At 48.7% G+C, this 16,887-nt stretch overlaps 1 non-coding gene across 2 annotated transcripts in view; it reads left to right on the forward strand.

The window, feature by feature from the left end:
- Window positions 1-14,054, forward strand: part of LOC114017415 (uncharacterized) — a 16,265-nt gene extending 2,211 nt beyond the window's left edge. For both annotated transcript variants that reach the window (XR_008731394.1, XR_008731393.1), the window contains exons 2-5: window positions 4,256-4,357; window positions 5,118-8,200; window positions 9,181-9,340; window positions 10,778-14,054. This is a non-coding gene — a transcript (uncharacterized LOC114017415). The remainder of the gene's footprint in view (window positions 1-4,255; window positions 4,358-5,117; window positions 8,201-9,180; window positions 9,341-10,777) is intronic.
- Window positions 14,055-16,887: the final 2,833 nt, after the last annotated feature.

Consider the following 16,887-nt stretch of genomic DNA (forward strand, 5'->3'; position numbering starts at 1 on the left):
CCCATTTCCAACCTTGAGCTCTCCAGGACACACAGATGTGTGTTGCAATTCCGCTGAAATTCAGGACCAAATACAAAGAAATCAGTGGAGTTAACGCTTGTGTAGTGACAGCACAGGATAACCCCTCCTATCTTTTGCTGTTCTTCACCCTGATCCTTCCCTGGTCTGTGGGAATTACATCGGTACATCTGTTATCTGGCCAGCAGAGGGGAGCAGAAAGATATTTTAAAACCATACTGTTTTCCCAGCCTGCACTCTGCCGGGTTTCTTTTCAAGTGCAGCCAATGCTCACAGCTGCCAAGGGCCTCCTGGGCTTTCTGGATCCAGCTTTCAAGCTGCTTCCTCTGCTGGTGGAGCGAGGGTGCCCATGGCCCCTGCTGACAGGCTCCTACTGTCTGGTGACTACGTGGTAACCCCAGAACTCTGAAAATTAAGTATATTAAGAATTTCTGAAACTTTGTGTACCGGGTATGTAAAGTAGGGAAATCAGGAAGTATTTGGCATCTTCTTTCTTGTTCTGCCTTTGGCATCTTCTCTTTCTTCTCCTTCCTTTGATCTCTTCCTCCTTGCTTGTCTCTCCCATCTCGGTGATATCAGGAGTGCATTATCTCAGGACTGAATAACAGCAATCAAGGACGTAAAGGACAAAAGATGAGGGAAAATGATCAAGGTAGAGACGTTGCTTAAATACCTTCTGTAGGCGCCATCAGTCTGCCTGGTCAGCTTCCAGGAGTTCCAGATGACCTGATGCTAAGTTCTGACTAAAAGAGAAGAGGCAGAGTCTTAAGGTAGCTTCACAAAGCAGTCCCTTCCCTTTGAGAATTTCCTGCTTGAAGGGCAGAGTGGGCAGAAAGCCAAACCACAAGCTACACAAGGGCTTGGCTGATTCTTTCTTAAGATTTATCCCTAGAGAAAAGTTACTGTACTGGGGAGGGGAGGGGAAGCATTAGGTCCATTAACACGAGGCTGTTTGGGGGCTGCTGACTTAGTTTCCTCCCCAAAAGCACTTGACTCTGTCCTCTTCAGCACAAGCCATTTTGAAGCACATTCCTTTAGCCGGGTAGTCAGGGATAAATGCCAGTACATGAAGTTTATCCACTTGTAATTTAGGCAACGTAAAGAGCTTATTTGCTTCTTACTACCTGACCTAGAATACCTAACAGGTGAGCTGACCCACTTTCGTAGCTCTTCTCCTGTCTTCACAGATCCCTCTGGGTACCAGAACACTGGCGTTCACGGGGTGTTGCCGATGGACTTTCCTTGCAGCACCATGCCCCCTTCTACTACCAGAATACAACTCAAAGCACTCAGAGGGCACAGAGGTGTGCAGTCACTTTAGCAGGTGAACTTCCAAGGGCGTGTAGATGTCTAATCTCCAATTACTTTCAACAACACTGAAGTGATGACGGGCATGCCAAACCCTGAGCTGGATGCGCTGGACGGGAGAAGGGCTCTGTAGATGTTTCCCTGACACGTGCTATCCTGGAAGGCACTAATCAAGAATGTGCTGCCAGAGTAGTAACTCCCCTTTATGGGGCAGGGCTGAGCACGGGATTCCATCCAAGCCTCAGCAGGCTGGTCAGCAAGAGAAGCCAAGCCTGGGCAACACCAGGGAATGGAGCTTGCAGATGCAGTTTTTTATCAGCTGCTTTGGAAACCTGCTGCAATTTTAATAGCCAGTTCTAGCAAATGGGACTGATCTTGCTTTCCTCAGCACAACCCTCTGGTCCATGCAGCCCAGGGTGGAGAGCCTCAAGCATGTGGCAGGGCTTCCACATGGCAGGGCCACGTGGAGGTGCAAGCTGAAGACTAGGGCAGCACAGTGTCTGTTCTAGTTCTGGGAGTTGATAAAAAATAGCTGCGCCATGTGGACAAGCCCTCAAACCACATCTTCAGAAATGTTCTGTACGTTTGGCATCCTAGGAGTATCACACACAGGGGCTAAACTGAAACGCAGCGTAAGTCAGAGCAGCCCTGCTGAAATTCCCAGAGTTGCATCACACACCTCAAATTTTGTTTTGTCCCAAAGCATTTTCCTACAAAGAAAAATATGTGGAAAAGATTATTTGTGACCATCTGCTTTATAACTCAGGTGGCATTTTTATGAGGCAAGCCAATTTTGCAAGGATTATGTGTACAAATAGTGAGAACTGGAGACCTGGGATCTGATTCCTTGCAGTGCTCTTCCAGTTTATTAAATGGAAGCGGCACATATTTGGGTTTTATTATTTTTAGCACTGTAGTAGCACTATTACACTTGTCCATACATGTAGCAAGAAACAGCTCAGCTGTGGTAGAAAAACAGACGGGTGAAGTGATTCGCCCATGATCTCACTATAAATCAACAGCATCTTTTCCAGTAGACAACACTGCCTGCCCACTCCCAGCTATTCTTCCCTTCAGTCTACTCTTTTGCAAGACCAAGCAGAGCAAGAGCCTCCATTCTTCCCCCTGCTGTTTCTGGTGGTTTCTTAAGGAGGAGCGAGTCATTCCAGGGTTGCCGCGGCTGTGTGGGCATCAGCACAGGTCCTGTCTGGGTGGTGGTTTTTAACCAACCCTGTACTTGTCCTATGCAGGCTTCCACTACTCCACTTTTAACCTTGCATCTTTTCTGCTCCTTTCTGATCCTGCAAAAGCTTCTACACAGTCAAATCCCTTCATTCAGTCCTATGCCTTTGCATGAGTGGAATAATACCCCAAAGTATTTTCTTTTGTCCTCTTGACTGCACATTGCCTTGCTCTTCAACCCCATGCACCTCTATTCTCTTTCCCTCACTGTTATGCACGTCCTATTCTTTTGGGGGTGTCTGATCACTGTCAGTATCCAACTCTGAAGTCATCAGAACAGGAACTAAGTTGATTCCAGGCGCTTCCAGAATATTTTCCATTTGTAACTGGCAGACAAGACAATTAATGAAGTTCACATCGTGGTAGAATGCTCTTAAAGATCAGGAACTTCAGCTCTTTCCATCCTACATGCTGAAATAATTTCACATTTATGTTAGTACAAAGCTATTTCTTTCATCTTTGTATGGTCCCAGACCTTGCATGTCCTGCTTTTTTTTCCCTGGGATTGGCAGAGGTAGGGCATGTGACCAACGGCATTCAGGACTTCATGGGACCACATCTGAAAAGCTGAAGGATCGTGTATGACACAGGCAGGTTTTGATTTGGCTCTATAAATAGAATCCTGCCCAGTCCTCTTTTTGAAAAGCCCAGAAAGAGAACAGAGTCAGGGAAGGTGTGGTGACTGCAAATAATGCATTCTGCCCACACGCTGAATTAATTAGGTCCAACTCAGATCTTACAGGTGAGATTTCAGATTTGCTGTGGCTCCCAGTCTATACAAATTGCCATGCAGACAGTAGAGAAATTTGATCTTCCTCATACTTAGAAATACTCAGTTTTCCATGCAACAGGAGACTTGCATTAAAAGATTATAATTTTGAAACAATGAAGATACCTACCTCAATGCACAATTGCAATTAAAGCATAAAATTCGGAGGTGCAAGTGATGACTTGGAGAATGATACAGGAAGTACAATAACACCATCATCTCGGCTGCTGGTACACCTTCAGCTGGAATGTTATGTTTAGTTCTGGCCACCTTAACTCTAAAAAAAGGCTACAGCATAAACAGACTCAGTTTAGAAATAGGAGATATCATCATTAGAGTGCCATTAAAGACTGAAAACACTGAAGATGTTGAATTCAGAGAGAAGGCAGATAAGATGGCTTGAAATGTATGTGAGATAATTAAGAAAAATGAAATAGTGAGCTTCTCCCAATAATCCCCAAAACCCAATAAATCTAAACTTGAAAGAAGGAAGTAAATGTACAATGTTAATTCTCCATTTGTTTAACGGGGATGGCAATTTGCCATGAAAGCTGTTTGCAGCAACAGATATACAAATAAAACAAAACCCATTAACAGTAGTTCATTTGTGGAACTGGCAGCCCTAAGGGCCAGTAAGACCAATTGTAAGCAAGGTTTAAAAGTTGTTTAGCCACCTATGGACACATTTGGCCTGTTTGGACAATTGCTCTGTTGCAGCATCACTGTTTTCAGAGTTATTCCTAAAAGAACTGGTATGTTTTGGTCTGTGCTCAGAAAGATGAAGAGCAAGGATGTACTGGGGAAAGGAGCTGCCCCGTTAGCGTCAGTGTAAGCCTCTGCCTGTGTCTCATTGCCTTTGCCCTGGGAGAGAGGTAACTGATGCAGCTTGGTCAACACGTGTAATATTTCTCTTGCTAGAATGAAAACCGAGGTCCAGGATTCTGTAGTGTCACCCATCAGTCCGCAGAGATCAACAGCACCTCATTGTCAAAGAAAGGAACTGAATACTTCCCTTCGTGGGTAAGAGGAATCATTTTATTTCAGACTGATTTCCAAAGCTGCTAAAGTCACCTAGTGCTTTTGTGTTGGCTTCAGTGGACTACGCGTCTGGTCTTTAACTGGCTCTGTTGACTATGTCTGCAATACCTATTTAGTATTGTATTGGGGATGTTTCTAAAATCCAGCCAAGAATGAAAATGATTTTCATTGTCAGACAGTTATCATTAAGGTGGAAGTCCAACAGCTATTCTAAGCTGCTTTTTCATGTGCTCTTATCTTTTACATTTCTTCTGGGGCTGAAATTTCCTTTGCTCAGTCTCCCCCAGAGGTGGTCCTTTTTAAATTTGCATGAGCCTTTTCAAGCAAAATTGGTAGAGCTGTTGTTGCCTTACCAAAGCGTAAAGAAAGATCCATACACACACACGCTTTTAATTTAGAATATTGTACTAAAGTATCTGAAATTCGTAGCTAAAGTGAATAATTTCAGGGTCTGTTCTCTCTAACAAAAGTTGTAAAGGTTGTCCTTAAGGTTTCTTTTGGAAGCTGATGAGCATCTCCCCAAAAAAAGAAGAAAACAATGAAACATAGTACCTGTAAAAGTCACCCTTGCCCCTATTTCATCTCATAGAACATCAGTTCTGTCCAGCAGTTTCAGATGATTTTAAAATGCAAAAGGTGATCTGTCCTTAAAAATTACATTTGGTAAATTCCAGGCCTCGGTTACTTCCCAGTTTCTTCCCGGCTCAGGTACTGACAGTTTCCTTACTTCCTCTGTTTCCAGGTTCCATGCACTGCATGCAAGAAAATCTCCAACTATCCAGCTGCAAACGCCTACAAGATCTTGCCACATTTTCAGCCCAATCAACTTTAGCAAGGGAAACCGTGGCACGTTTCAACAACCCATTGCTAGGATGATTAAGAAAATCCTTGCTCCAGCACCCAATCCATAACTTATAAGTAGATTTGTAAAGAGAGGACAAGGTCAGAGGGGTCACAGCTAGTGTATAACACTTGTGATATTTGATGTTCCAGAAAACGCTAGAACTAGGTGTCACCTACCTACTTTGGGTGCAGCTTCAGGGCACCTGCAACAGCCCAGACCTTTGCACCAGGTCCTTGCCCTGTGCCTTACCGGTTTGGAGTCTGTGCCACTGTGGGCAGTTTGGCACCAGTGTCTAACGGAGCAAGCATGAAGCTGGCTCAGGTATTTCTGCACGATCTGCTGTGGTGCAGCTGTCCCCCAAGCTGCCATGAACTTGGAGTGCACACCAGGCAGTTACTTTTCAGTGCCATGGGAGGACGAACACAGCCCTTACCCTGGGAGAGCAGCAACCCCTGTCCTTGCCGTGTCACAGGCTGTGATACTGAAAGACCCCACAGCATCCCATGAGTTTTCATCCCAGAAATCTGACCCGTGTTGGTTGGTTAGAGGGAACTTCTGCCAAGAGGCTCAAGGTAGGCGGATGTTACCTCTTTAACAGGTACTGGGTTTCGAGGTTCAGCCTCAGCACTGGGAATCCGGTCTTCCCGTGCACAACTGTACCTGGTTGTGCCCTTGCCCTCGCTGTGGAGCTGTGCCAGGCTGTATCAGCCAAGGACCCAGCCTGCAGGTTCAGTTCCTGAACCTCCTGCTGATTCACCCTTGGGTAAGGCACTTAACTGTTCTGTGCCAGCTGCTCCCCACCCATGCCACTGTGACCAGGCCTCGCTGGGGTGTTGTAAGCGTTAGTCCACAGGAATTCAGAATGCTTTGAGATGTGAAAGGTGTTAAGAAAATATGGAGTGTTATTAACAATTATCAGATCACTTATAATAATATACACACTGCTAATGGCTCTTTTCTGTCCCTTCAATGGTGCCTTGCTATACTCAATTACTTTTGGATTGTTTTGTTACTCTTCAGAGAGAGTTTTTCTCTTTTTCTGCACAGCGTGTCTGCATTGCAGCCATTTCCTAGTGAGCTGTCCCCTTTTAAACCACGCTTTAAAGCCAGCTACAACCACTGCTTGGTGAGGCACAGCACATCGACTCTTTATAATATTTGATGACTTTGCGTAGCAGTTGAAGACAGAATGAAGATGACACAATTTAATAAGTTTAATAAACTGCCACTCATCAGCTGAGACAACTGGCTGCATGCATGTTCTTGAAGCAATTCATGCTTTTTTAGTAATTTGATACAGTTTAAACATTAGCAAAGGTGTTTTAAACAAACATATCTTACCTCACAATTTGGGTGTGCAAAGAGCACACATACAGAGTTACCGAGACTCAGCTGACATGGGGTAATCGTGTTCGCTCACACAACCTGTACGCTACGACTGTGAACTTTCTTATAATGACTCACTCCAACTGAGTATCTGCCCCAGCATGTTCCAAGTTGATTAAACTAGTTTGCAGGCCATAATTATTTTCTATATCATACTATAATGGATTCACATCATATTAATTTTAACATTGTAAGAATTTGCTTCTGGGAACGGCCTTCTTGAATTAATCACTGACTCATGATTTACTGTAGGAGATAATATCTAACCTACAAGAAGCAGAACAGGAAACTATCTATTTAAAAGATGGCAATGTCTGATAATTTATGGCTATAGACAAAGAGACATCTGAGAAGAAAAAGGTGGACAGATCCTGCAGTCTTTACGTGGGCAAAGTGTTCTCGCTCAAGCAAAAAGTTACTAGAGACTTTTGTCTAGTAACTGGAGGATTTGCTTTTGAAGCACTGACAGCAGAAAACTGATGAATACTGGAGAAAAAAAATTGAGCAAGAAACAAGAAAACAGGGTCCCAAGCTGTCCTTAAAGCCATCTTCAGCTCTGGGACCAAACCCTACGTTAAAATAAAGCCAGCTAAACCTTGTGACTGTTGTAGGCATTTTACCAGCTTACTATAGGAAACATAACAAAAAGCAAGGGAAAAAGCATCAGTCTTTTTGTGCTTAAATCTTTAGTGCAAGTGTCTTCCTGCTACCTCCCCCCACTCTTGTGCTTGCACTGGCCTCTTCCACTTAGATCACTGAATTAGCCTCGACCATTAGATGTTTTCTCTAGCTACAGCCCAATTAGAAAAAGTCAATTTCAGCAGACAATAATAAAAAGCCTTAAATCCCAGAGCATGTTCCAGGGGGTAAATCTTCATCCTGGAAAGCTGAAGAACCTTTCCCTTTGTCCCATTTCACTGTGATCTATTCTGTGACTTTGGGTAACTCGTATAACCTTTGGCACCATAGTTTTTTTGACTCTGCAAGGACAGCAGTTCTCACTTTGAGCGTGAGACTCCTTAGGAGCAGCAGATGAAATGTGTTTCTATGTATATTTTTAAAAGAGCTGTAGTGTGCACCAGGGCAGTGGCTGCAGCAGGTATCCGAGTGCTCCATAAGAGCAGCGTGACTTGCTCCCCCAGGGATTTTTGGCACCTCTGTCCAAGTTAATTATCTCGGGGACCGCTAGCAGCACACCGAGCTTGCTGCAAGCTGCAGGAGGGCACAAACACTCCAGCTGTTATCTGCAGGCTTGAACGAACTGAAACACAGATTCTTTGAGTCATCCTTAGCTCAGAGCCATCAGCCCACCCCGCAGTCCCAGTGGCGACAGCCACAACCACATGTCCTTTTCTCTGTAGCACTTTCCAGGCTCTGCCATGCAGATGCCCCTTTGGCATCCTGGCAGCGCCGCCTCAAATTCTGTGCTCAGCTGGTGACTTGAACAAACCAGACACTTAGAGCTGACGTTGGAGGAGTCTGGAGACAGCAACTAAATACACAAAGCCACATTTTCTGCAAGAGTTTCAAGTCCTCGGCGTCTGTGTAAATGCAACCTTTGCATGCTGGGCCACAAAGGGACCTGCCTACAATTGGTAAGCACTCCCAGATTTTGGCCCTAATACTGCCTACAGCTGTATCATTAGAATCACTCACAACGGAGACAACTGAATTTTACATGTGGGTTTTCCTTTGTTGGTAATTACCCACAGGTAAAGTCAATTCAAAGGCATCCACAAGCCCTTTTTGTGAAACAGACCTCTATGGATTTCTGCAAGCAAAGCAAACACTGTCTGGCCAGAAATGTTGTCGTGTCCAAAACCACAAGAGGATTAAATGTGGAGAAATTTGCAAAATGGCCTTCTCCATGTACATGAACCTTGAGCTGGGAGGAAAGATGGTGGTGGTGATTTTGATTCTGATCCTCCAGGGTGCAGAGCACCATTGCACATAAATTCAGCCACTCAGAGCTTCTTAAGGCATGTTTGATTTAAGCAGGTGTCAGGACACTAGCGGGGCTCCCTTCCAAGAGCTCTGGGTAGGTCCTTTTGAACCTCTGCTAAGACAACCGTCTGGAAACCATCCTGACAGTTTTGAGTAGCTGTAAGGAATCACTAGAACACCCCGCAACTCAGTGTAGATGCCAGAGGCTTCAGGAGAAGCCACATTAGTGCATAATGTACCAAGCTCCACAGTACTGTAGCTGCAGAAGTCTACTCCTGGCCCATTGCCTGGTGAGGTTTGAGACCTGGAGTGTGAGGGCACGTAGCTTTGTAGCTTATCTTACAAGTTATACCACACACAAGTTCTTCTCCTGTTTGCTTGATTCTTTAAAATTGCTAATATCTCTGTGCCTGTGCTCAGGACAAAGTTTAGTGTTGCCTTATCAGTGTCCCTCGAAATAAGCTCTGCCCAGGACAGCACTTTTTAAATCCAGAAGCGATTTCCTCACACAGTCCTGTTATACCGGTTCTTTTTCCTTCTGTTACATTCACTGAGTGATGCACTCTCCTTCCTCAGTGCCACCGTTGCTGCCTTGTTTGGTATTTACATCCCTTTCCTGTTTGTCTTGTAGGTCACTACAGCATCAACCATACCCTCGTCAAGGTGTCTCCCACGGGATCTCGCTTCACATCAAAGACTGCCCACCTGACAGGGAGGCACAGATTTACCCCAGAGCCTGCAACCTGTCAGCTACATAAACCTACTGAGGAAGCAAAGAAAACTCCTTTCAGGTAAGTCCAGCCTGGAAGTCGTGCCATTTTCCTGGGATATATGAAAATACATCAGACAGCAGAGCGATCCCAGTGTCCCACTGTATCGCCTGCTCCAGTGGGGCCAGTTACTGCCACAGGTTTACAGGAACTGGCCCCGAGGTGGAAGTGTTACAGTGCACTGCCTCGGAGGGGAGTGTGGGTTGATAACACCCTGGAGCAGTGTATCAGAGGTACCTTTATCAGATGATCTCGCAGACATTTACAAACAGTAATTAAATACTGCACCACCCTGATGATGTAGGGGTAATTTCTTATCCCCACTGTACAGAGCAAGAAGCCAGAGCACGCATGACCTGGAAAAAGATCCTTCACATCCCGGGCTGTAAGCATTAGGCTGTGTTTCTTTTGCGTTGCCCGGGCCTAAACTCACTCCCAGGGGAACACACTGGGCACAGGGAGTCAGATGAGGGAATCACTGGGCAGGAATGGCGAGGGATGCTCGTGGCTGCCCAGCATCTCAAGGAACCTGATGGATGAAACATGGGCATTTCCCGAGCCCCTGCTAAGGCTGGGAATTAGAGCTGGGAAGAGGCTTGTAAAAGTCTCAAGGACTTCCTTCGGGCCAGAACTGCCATTCCCGTGTATTCCATCCTACTGCTTGTTTCAAAGAGATTAAAAGGCATGAAAGGAAACTCCCTCCTCCTCCCCCTTGGTGTCCTTATGAGAAGACAAATAAATCTGCCCATCAGCAAATTGTTCAAGTAAATTTATTGTCACCGTGCAGTGATGTTGCCTGGCCTAAGATTAAGATCAACAATAAATTCCTGACCAAGGAGAAGAATGAGAACATGAGAAAGCCCACGGCTCTCCTTACCCAACAGGTGTATCTTTACTACATCTCTCAGCAGCTGGATCTTGTAACAGGGGTTTTGTAAAAAGAGTGGGAAGCTGTAGGCTGGGAGGGAAGCAACACCAAGTGGCATTTGATAAGGACAGAGGGCTAGAGGAAAGGGCAAATTAAACACGAGAAGAGAAGATCGCCAGCCTGTGTTATCAGAAAACACAAAACCACCCCACGCCCAGCTGCTGGGGTTAGAGCCTGCTCCCTCTCCTGTTTCAGTCACTGAGAGAGACTGGGAGGATCTCCCAGCTGGAGTCATTTGGCATTGCTGTCTTGGGGTCAGCGCTATCTGGCTCTGGAGTAGTTCAGCAGCCAGCTCTCTACAGAGGCTGGACAACTGGCAAGTCTTTCTATTTTACAATAAACAAAGTGGGCTGTCTACAGCATTGCAATTGGATCCTTTTTTCCCCCAGATCATTTCCGAAAGATTTTGGTTTAGGAGGATTAGGCACCCACCTCCCCAGGGTGTTTAACAGAAACCACGGCTTTTATTTCCAGACATAAAATCCCATCAGTGTGGGACAAGTTTCTCAAATCTCTTTTTCTCCTGACAGGCAGAAATTCTGCTTGACTTTCTTGGCTCCGGCCATCCCACCTTGTAAAGATCCTCCTTCACCCGGGCAGTACAACCTTGTGGATTACAAAGGCTCCCCAAAGCCCGACTGCTCAAGTGCTGTGTTCACCTCAAACACAGGGCGATGGACGGAGCGCCCGTCACGGGCAGGGTTCCCTGGGCCAGGTAGAAGTAAGAATTGTTCTGAAGTATTTCTTACTACTCGAGGTAGCAAAACACAAATGCGACAAAACAGCGCTATTGCCCACACGGCAGAAAAAAAATGAAGCACAGAAATTAGCGGAGCTCACATGCAAAGGCGAATGGGCACCTAAAGACACACACCATTTCTGAAAGGCGCTTAATTCCATAGCACATGGCACGTAGGGTCTTTTGTGAGCAGGGGACAGTAGGTTTATGATGAGCAAGTGTCTAAATCCTTCCAAGATGAGAGCACAGTGTCTCCTGACACCTTTAGATGGTCTCATATCATCCACAGGGCCACACAGCAGCAGCGTGGCAGAAGCAGCACTGGAGTCCTGACCACCAGCTCTTTGTCCAGCTTGCTGGTCCATATTTTACAATATTATTTTTAAAGGCAAGATTGAAAAAACAACATGTTTGCCATGGAAAGGCCATTAAAGCATCACTGACTGTCAGCACATTTGACAAACAGGTTCTGTGAGTTCTGGTGCGTGTGTAAAACTATCACATTATTCTGAGCAGACATTTCACCTGCAATATTCCTCTGTTTGATTGGGAGAGAGGAGCACTTGCAGGGACGGGGGGGCAAGGCGTGCCTTGTGACAGTAGAGAGCCTCCGCACCCCAGCTGGAGAGCGGCGTTGGAGCACCTCAGCATGATCTCATGGCTTTTGTGCCCCTCCGACTGCCCTGTCCTCCACGGGCTTCACCAGTGCTTTCCTGACGTAAAGCTGAATAAAATGGGGGGAGAAACACATCCTTCAGCTTGTAATCAGGAAATGCCTGGGGAAGCAGGAGGAGGGACCTACGAGGAATGGGTTAAACACACCATCCTGACTTACAGCCACCCCACCAGTCCCTCCAGCTCCTGCAGGCAGGGGTCACAGTCGTTCCTCAGCACCAAAGGGACAGCTCACGCATGGAACAGCACCGAATTGTGACCCTGGCGTTAGCGTGGGTAAGGGGGAGGCAGATGCAGGGACAAATCCTGCTGCAGCCTCCTTGCGCTGAGCAGACCGTTCCTGCGTGGCTGCAGAGCTGCCATGGGGTGGAGGTGGAGCTCGGCTCAGCCTGGGCGGATCGTGTCCCTCAGTGCCCGTTGGCTAATTGTTGCCAGGTGCAAGTAACATGATTTTTTCAGTTAGTCAGACTCATATTTCTTGCCCTGTTTATTTCTTCTAAGATCCTGAAGTCCTTCTGGGAGGTCACTGAAAGGCTGGAAAGGCAGGCAATAGCAACGCTGCTGTTCTAGTGTTTGAACTTACCCAGCTGCAGGTTTTGTACCAGCCACAGCAGCGAGAGAACATGCTAGTGCCATTAGTCTCTCCAGAGCCCTCGCGGCAGCACAGACGGGGTAATGGGCTTTTCTGGAGCCGTGTCCAGATCATATCCCAGACTTGCACCGCGCCGCATCGACACGCCAGCTCCCTGAGCGCTGCTCTGCTGACTAAGCCAGGCTGGGATCCCCAGCCAACGCAAATCGGGCTGTTTCAGCTAAAGGAGCAGAGCCAGGCCAGTTGGTTCATGCTGAAGGCCTGACCCACAGCTGTAAGGACGTTACCACATCGTTTGAGAGGAAGGGAACGAGTGAGAAACACCTTCTGCAGAGGGGAGAGAAACGCCCCCCTCCATTCTCATCAGTCTGTCGTGCCAGTTTGATTAGAAGCCCATGCAATACCCTGTCAGCGTGCGAGGACAAAGGGACACCAGCACCACAGACGCAGCCATCCACGCAGTCTGCACACTGTTGCTATAACCCCTGCATCTCCTTTCCGCTCTAGCCTGAAAAGAGGGGAAGAGAATTCCACCGGATCAGAACTCCCAGCCGTGAGATTAGAGGCGACTCGAGCCCTTGGCCCACCAGAGCGCACAATGCGTACAGAACTATTCCGTACCATACCACAGAGGAGAACTGCAGTGAGACAAAATACTTCCCAATTAAATCAGTTGGTGGCTGATACAAAGCAGCAGCTTTATTAAAAGCTGATTATTCAGCAGCTGTTGATGCGTGGGCTGCTTCGGAGCTGCGCTCTCTGTGTTTCCAGCAGCTCTGGGTGATCCCTTGCACAGGGGTCACAGTCAAAGGCACCATCAAGACAACCCTCAACACACCAAAGTGAAACTGAAGGCTGTGCACACCAGGCGTTAGCGCTCCACTCCGGTTCTATGGCCAAAGACAATTTCCAGCCGAGGACACCAGGACGTTCACACAGGCTGAGGGTTTTAGTACCCATCTCACCGACCAGAAATGTAGTTACACAAATCCAAGGAACTACCCAAGGAAACGGGAGAGCAGGCAGAGCCCGGGGACCCTCACCGACTTCATTAAAGCTTTCCACACTGCGGAACAGATGCCGACAGTTTCATGCTTCTCTGCCTTTGATCCTTTCTGATGCTCTGGTGCTGTGTTGGGTATCTCCAAACACAACGCGTGGGTGTCCTAACAAAACACAGGATGCTGTTTTTCCCTTTATAGTGATGGAGAACCACACCACACACCAAGAGCCTCAGCTGCTTGGCTGATGATGCAAGGAATGAATAAGCATGAATAAAGACATAGAAACTGGGTGGTGGTTGTAGAAGTGAGGAGCACAGCCCCCACCCAGCACTGGGGATACCAGAGCTCTTGCACAACCCAGCTCACGAGCTGCTGTGTTTCTGTTTCTTTTTTATGCACCTCTGTCACTGCAGGCACTTACTCGCCCAGCGCACTCCGGAGGTATTCCCTCATCTACAGCGATGGTAGGAATGGCTCCCGGCGCTGTGAGCAGCGGAACGCGGGTGCCAGAGCAGGGTTCCTCGCATGGGACTTCCATCATGCTCTGCAAAGCACGCGCTAACAATAAGAGCCTTGTCCTCAGCACGCTCCCTGAGAGCTCAGCAGCTAATTAGCGCTACTTGGTACTGTATTTTGGAAGACGATCATCAGCTAAAGTTGATTTGTAAACTTCCAGTTTTGTAGATGTTGAATAATTAATACAATTAACAGGCACTGCAAAAAAAACCCCCAAACTCCTCTTGGTGTTTCCATCTGAGACACCAAAGAGAAAACCGGTGCTGGGGGTTGACCGTGCCCACAGGAGGGGTTACACTGGCAGGGAGCCCCTTTTATCAGGGCAGAAGCGTGGGAGAAGAGAGCAGAAGCGTGGGAGAAGGAGGGCAGAAGCGTGGGAGAAGGAGGGCAGAAGCGTGGGAGAAGGAGGGCAGAAGCGTGGGCACATCCCGCACCCCCGCCGCTTGCTCCCTTGGCGGCTGGACGCTGGGGCTTGCCCGGGCCGTCGGGCCGCGGAAGGACGGCGCCTGTGCAAGCACGTGTCGAACCTCGGCGGTGCGTGTGTGCCCGGCCACCCTGCGTCGTGCGCCCGCCGGGCACATTTTACAAGCCAGATGATTTGAGCGTTTCTGACCAGAGTCAGCACAAAGCAGCTGCCGGGTGTCCGGAGCAGGCGCCGCTCCGAGGAAGCTGCTCTCATTCGTTAGCGTGAGCCTTTTGCAAAACACAAGCGGGTTCATACTTTCACACGACCTTTGTTCGCTCCGAGGTGAATCGCCTTCATCACTCGTATCTTAATCTTCAAAAGGAGCTGGGGGGCTCCAGGCAAAGAGTCAAGAATGCTTTCACATATTTGGGAGCTCCGCTTTACGCAACCGCTCCAGCAACTCACCTTTGCTGGGAGGGATGAACGATACTGAGCCAGTCAGCAAAACACCCACCCTGGGCAGGGGCGGTGGGGGGCGGCGGGGGGCGGCGACTGTGCCTGCTCTTACTCTGGCGTGAATCAACCGGCGTTTCCCTGCACACACCGGAGTAGCCACGATTTACAACCCCACCGAGTGCAGGTTACCCAGAAAAGCACAGAAAAGCACCTGGTTCTCTGCCTCCGCCCCACGAGCAGGAGGTGGGAGGAAGGAGTCTGTGCTGGGTGGACATGCAAAGCTCCAGCCAGGGCAGCTCTCACCCAGCAGAACTTAGGACAGGCTCGTAGCCAGTGTGAAACGACCACCATAAAATCCAGCAAAATCCATCGCTCTGCTGCTGGGAGCCTAAAGTTACAACGCGAGCTGATTTTTGCTGGTGTAGATTTGGAGTAAGGCTACTAGAGTCAATGGCGTTAGGCTGGCGTAACTGAGAAGCAGACGGCTCGCGCTGTGTTTACACTGGTATGAAGTTACCCCCAAGATCAGACTTTTAGAACAACTCACTGAGGGACAAGAGGCCACCAAAAGCCCATAAAATCACACACACAAAACACCCCCCAGCTGCCTGCAGCCCCCCGAGACCAGCACAGCATCCCGCCTCCGCCACCAGGGGCTTTCCCCGGTGCCCCAGCCTCCGCCAGGGCACGGCAGCTCCTTGAGGAGAGCACCAGCACCCTGCAGAAACCTTGAGCGAGCCACCACGGTGCTGCCAGCACTGCCCGTCTGCTCTTTGTACCGATCCCTGGCGTTCAGGCCTCTCCAATGGCGCGGAGGACGCGGTGCTTGCCCTGAGCCACCTGCCCCCTCGCCTCGAAGGGGCTGGGCGCTCCCTCTGCCACAGGCAGTGGGAAGTGTCTGCTTTCACCTGAGCAGCGAGTGCTCTTCACCCTCCGCAGGATGAGCCCTGTGCGCAGAGTCCTGCTGCTGCACGGAGCCCCTGCGCCCACCTGATGCATCAGGGAGATGAGGGGATTCCCGGGTGTCACAGCCATCGATGCTCAGCAGCGGGAGCTCCTGGTGTGCCCACGTTTAACTGGGACTGAAATCCTGCTGTAGCAAAGCTGCAGGTGCAGCCTCACAGCGTGAACGCTGCAGCGGAGAAATCCTGCTGAAAGAGTTTGTGATACGAAGACGAAGGAGCACAGAGTGCCGAGAGATCATCAGAGGTTGATAAGCCTTCAGACTTATCTGAGAGGCCTTCCTCATCGTGATAACGACACTGAAGTGATCCAAAATTCACCAGCCTGATGTGTTTCCACATTGTGAAAACCCCTTCCCAGTGGGAGCGGTGCTGCTCCTTCCCAGTCACGGGACTCAGGTGCAGCTCTGACATGGGCAGAAAAAGCAGAGGATGAAGAGGAAGGAGGAGGAAAGGCCCCGCTTCTCACTGGTCAGAGGGTTAATTAGAAAATCAGTGCTCCCCTTGGTGTTTTTTTAACCTAAATGGGAAGCAGCTGCAAAGCTTTTAGCACAGGGTGAGGGACTGGTGTGAGAGCGAGCCGGTGTGAGGAGGAGCAGCACGTGGAGGGCAGCACGGCTGAGCTGCGCCTCCTGCCAGCAGCAGCAAACCAGGGCATTTTTGACTCACTGAAAATTTCACCAAATCTGTGTAATCCCTCCACCAAAGGGATGTGCCTAGAACCGCTCAGGAACCTCCAGCCACCCACAGCACCGTGCCGGCACGTCTGTGGCGGAACGGGGAGAGCCCTGGCTGGGCTGCGTGCGCTGGTGGAAGCAGAGGCGCAGAGGCGAGCAGGTCGGCAGCACTTGCCGTCTCTCAGCCCTTCACAGCTCAGAGGGACAAACCCCTCGTGCTTGGGCAGCATGCGGTGCTCCACCAGCCTCGAGTCCTTTCTGTGCCTCTGAGGTCACCTCCCTGCCTGGCTCCTGCCCGGCCCTTCCCGACTCCGGCCTCCGGAGCTGGGGGAAAACAGGTCACTTTCCGTCTTTGAACCTTTATTACTACGGAATATCCAAAACAACAAAACCAACAACACAGTTACAAAAGGAGTTCACAGAGAAATGTGAAGCAGCCTGTGTTTGAAATGCTGTGTCACCATACTGAGTCAAATATAAAACGATGCATATTTATCCGTATATAAAATATAAAAGGAACAATACATCAGAAATGTATAAACAAGGGCTATGGAGGCCTTTGTGGTATTTACAACCAGAAATACGGCGGGGGGGGGGGGGGGGGGGGGGGGGG

The sequence above is a fragment of the Falco cherrug genome, chromosome 3 (assembly GCF_023634085.1).
Source record: "Falco cherrug isolate bFalChe1 chromosome 3, bFalChe1.pri, whole genome shotgun sequence".
Taxonomy (NCBI): Eukaryota; Metazoa; Chordata; class Aves; order Falconiformes; family Falconidae; genus Falco; species Falco cherrug.